We start from the raw sequence: 4,331 nt of genomic DNA on the forward strand, positions 1-4,331 counted from the left end.
CTAAAAGTGCAAGATGGTATCAGGGAAAAACGATAGTTTTTTTCTTTTACATTTCACTGAAAACATTTTATTAACCTTTTGGATAGAAACAGGAATTGATTTGCCAGGAAGAATGATCTCATCATACTTCTACTGAACCCATGCATGGCCTCCTCTTTGCTGATTGTTTGGCTCCACGGCAGCCTGTCAGGTACTTCTTGTCTGAGAAGTCCAGATGGTTGATATCAGTGCTTGGGTCATTTCAATGCCCAGTGTGCTGCTGGATCCCAGAACCAAAGTTCCCAGTAACTGAGAAATTTTTTAACTTGTACTCCCACACCTTTATCCATGATTTCTTCTGCCTTGGCCCCACAGACTGTGCAGTGGACAGGAAAGGATCTGACAGTGTATCCAACTTTATAAAACACCAGGGTTTGACCTATAAGTGCTCCAACACTGGCTGCCAGGTGTGGTCTGTCTCTACTCTCCCCATACCTGGCACACAAGATGTGTGTCTGGACACAGCTTGTGAATGCTAAATTCCCACACAGGGTTCTCTTCTTCGCCTTGATCCTGCACCATAATGGAGACAGCAAAACAAATTTAGGACTGAATCTTTGCTGCATGAATCCCTAAGAACGTGATTCTGGAAAAACACCTTTGTCTTTTTGATTCTATGGAAGTCAGGCATGATTACCTACTTCTGGTATAGCAAATGCTCTTTTGTCCATAAACTGTTTATGTACACGATAAAAAATGCACTCAGCCATTTTAGTTTTGTTAAATTTGTAGATGGGAAAGGACTTCAGAGATCAGCTAGGACAGGTGTCTATACATGCATCACTTTTGTTTCCACATGGCTCCAATGTAAGCTTGTTTCTTGTTTTTTTTCTAACCCCAGTACTGGAGGTATCTGAATTTTATTCTAAGCCCAACAGAGTTTGAAGGAGAGAGCAACATAATTAGGTCTAGGTGAATTGATGATCTGCTTCAGGCACATGGATTAAGGAGCCTGCACTAAATAAACTTGGCCAGGTGAAATATCCCTGGGCAGGGACAAATTTCATCACTCCAACTGAAGCAAGAGCTGCTGCAGAAACCTTTCCTCAGGGGTGAAGGAGACAATGGCAACTAGTCCTTAAGCTAGACACAGCTATTCAATAACTGACAGACTAAAGGAGAAAAAACTAACAAGTTCTGTGGGGCTGATGAGCCAGGTGCTCACATGGAGGAACTAGCTCAATTGCACAGCTGTACAGATGTCCAAGGAAGTATCTCAACCACAGAAATCAAAGAGCCCAGCATTCTCCTTACCTGCAAAGCTCAGGAATATCATCCTTAGTCAAGACCACTTCTAATGGAACCTTCTTCGTGCATGTGGGAAAAAACACAAATTTGCTTCAGTACCCATTTCTAGAAGTGATGCCATCCAAAAGGTGGATTCTCTTACAGTGTTTTTTAGAGCTGCCATACAAAGTATCAGAAACTGGGTGGCTAAAATTGTTTCACAGTTCTAGAGGACAGAAGGCTGAGATAGGCCTCAGCATGGTTGGCTCCTTCTGTGGGGTGTGAAGGGCCTCTGGTCCATACCACTCTCATTGCTTCTGGTGGCTTGTTGGCAAACTGTAGCATTCTTCAGCATCTAGAAGCTTCTTCTCAATCACTGCCTTTATCTGTACTTGGTATTCTCTCTGTATATGTCTCTGTGTTCACATCTCCCTTTATTTCAGTAAGGACAGCAGCCATACTGGATTAGGGTCTACTCTAATGCTCTCATTTTAACTCAATTACCTTTGTAATGATTCAATATTCAAATAGGGTCACCTATCTTTTTTGAGGGGACACAACTCAACACGTTATACCTTAAAACAGTTAGATAGCATCTAAACTGTGGGCTCAAGAGTAATGTCAAGTAAGAAATACCAAATAAAAATTTCATGCTTTCAGATAGCATTTCTTGGCTGAATAATAATAATAAAACAAAGCAAAAGTAGTTAAAAGTTTGAGTTTTTTTTCCCCCTCTCATGAAATGAATTGCTGTCAGTACCTCTGATATATAGGGAACTCATGATCTGGCACTGCCACTGCCACCTTTCTCCATTTTATTCAATTGGCTAAAACAATCTTGGAAAGATTTTATGTAACTAGAAATCTTCTACTTCTCCTAAAAAAGGACTAAATCTTGACTGCATACACAATATACTTCTGAAGCTGATGAAAATTCGGAGAGTGTTATATACATCTTGCTACTGATGTGGCACACCTGTCTTTATTATTTTGAGGTGGGGTCTTGCTATGTAGCCCAGGCTGGCCTTGAGCTTAAGCAATCCTTCTTTGTCAACATCCAAGTAGCTGGGGCTATAGGTGTGTACCAGCTAGCCTGGCTTGTCCCTTTTGTAAAACTGAAAATCTAATTGACAAATGGATTCTGTATGAATTACCTGTTGCTCTGTATATAAAGCTAATTTTTTTAAAAAAAGTGTTTCCAGTTTAATTAACACATGTCCTCAGGAAAACAAAAAATAGTTGAATATAACTTCTTGAGAACAAGCAAGAATGTATAAATAGGTCAACCACAATCTAAGAAAAAGAGCAAAGTCTTATACATAAATTGTGACAGAACCTAGCATGGTACAATTTAATGCTGTCAGCTCAATGTGGCCATTCTCAATGTAGTAGAAGTCTTATAAAGCAAATCTTAAAAAGATTTCATCAAGTAGAGGTTATTTGCCACTAAAAGAAATAAATGTACAAGAAACTGGGCTACCACTTCATTATGTTACAATCAAAATAATTAATAAGAGTGAATATAACACAAATTAAGAATTAGAAGATTTAGAGAATATTCTGGTATTCTCTAAAGAACCTGAAGACATAACATGCTTTTTTCTTGTAACCTGGTTGCTTGCTATATTTGCATACTACTTTTTGGGGGGAGGGGGAGTTGCTGGGAGATGGAACTCAGGGCCTCACGTATCCCAGGCAAGCACTCTACTACTGAGTTACACCTTCACCACCTGCTTTTATAAAGTCCACGATGGTGACTTATACCACATACTATCTGATAATCCATACAATCGACTATCTCTAGGGCTAAGTCATTTTCTCCTTACATATTGCCCCCTTTTTTTTTTGGGTGGGACTGGGGTTTGAACTCAGGGCTTCATGCTTACAAAGCAGGTGCTCTACTGCCTGAGCCACACCTCCAGTCTATTGTGGTCTGGTTCTTTTGGAGGTGGGGGTTCTCAGGAACTACTTGTGCAGGCTGGCATCAAAATGCAATCTTCCCAATTTCAGCCTACACACGTGAGCCACCAATGCCTGGCTTACAGATTACTTTTTCATTGAAAAAATTCCTTAATTGGACATATTTTCCAAGGATTTTTATCCTGAATGTGGTCTCAACTCTCTAACCCTCAAAGCGCCACTAATTTTAGAATTCTATGAGGTTTTTTTGATCAGAGTAGGCAAAAATGTAAAAATACCTTATGACTCTTATTGTCTAAAGTTTTAAAGCATAACTTAAAGGTTATGCTTTCTAGGCACCACAATAAGAACTTGCTGATTTCAATTACATGACTGCAATTATTTCTTTTTGTTAATAAGCTTCTGAAGCTATTTTACATGAAAAACAAAACACAAACAATAGTTATTATGCTAGGCAGCTTCCTAGCTCTTTATAGATAATGGCAGAACACAAGCACACTATTACATGGGACAGATGAGGAAACTAAGGTTCAGAGAAATTAAATGAGTTGTTCAGAGTAATGGTGTAAATAGGATTCAAAGCAGAGTAGCTGGGTGCTAGTCTGTGCTATCAATCACATGTCATACTGCCTCTCTTGAAATAACAGAAAAAAATATTTTCTTTACTTATATTTATGATAGACAAAGCATAATACGGAAATTTGAAGTTTCATTTCAGAAACCATCATGGGTTATATTTTTAACTGATATAAAATTTATTTTATACATAGCTTTCAGAAGTGTATTTGTATTTTAGCAAATTTTTTCAAGTCCAAAAACAACTTAACTCAAATTTATTTTAATTAACCTTAAAATCAAAATTGCTAAATAATGTCATCTATTGAAAAAGTACTACTTTACATCCATTTTGTATATTATATCAAACTAAAACAGTAGAAGCAAATCATTTGCCAATATTTTTAGAACCATGTCCAGATACAAATTAGTTAGAAAGTTCTTGAAAATTAATGAGTAATCAAATGATTTGTTATTTTCCCTTATTTAACTATTACCTTAACAATCTTTGATGAAACACTACTAGTGAAATTTTGGATAATAAAAACTATAAAACCAGACTGTTGGCAGAGGAAACAACAAACTGTAAG

At 37.6% G+C, this 4,331-nt stretch overlaps 1 pseudogene; it reads right to left on the reverse strand.

The window, feature by feature from the left end:
- LOC109695022 (large ribosomal subunit protein uL5-like) lies at nt 1–561 on the reverse strand (annotated as a pseudogene).
- Nucleotides 562–4,331: the final 3,770 nt, after the last annotated feature.

Source organism: Castor canadensis, chromosome 1 (assembly GCF_047511655.1).
Source record: "Castor canadensis chromosome 1, mCasCan1.hap1v2, whole genome shotgun sequence".
In the NCBI taxonomy this organism is placed as follows: domain Eukaryota; kingdom Metazoa; phylum Chordata; class Mammalia; order Rodentia; family Castoridae; genus Castor; species Castor canadensis.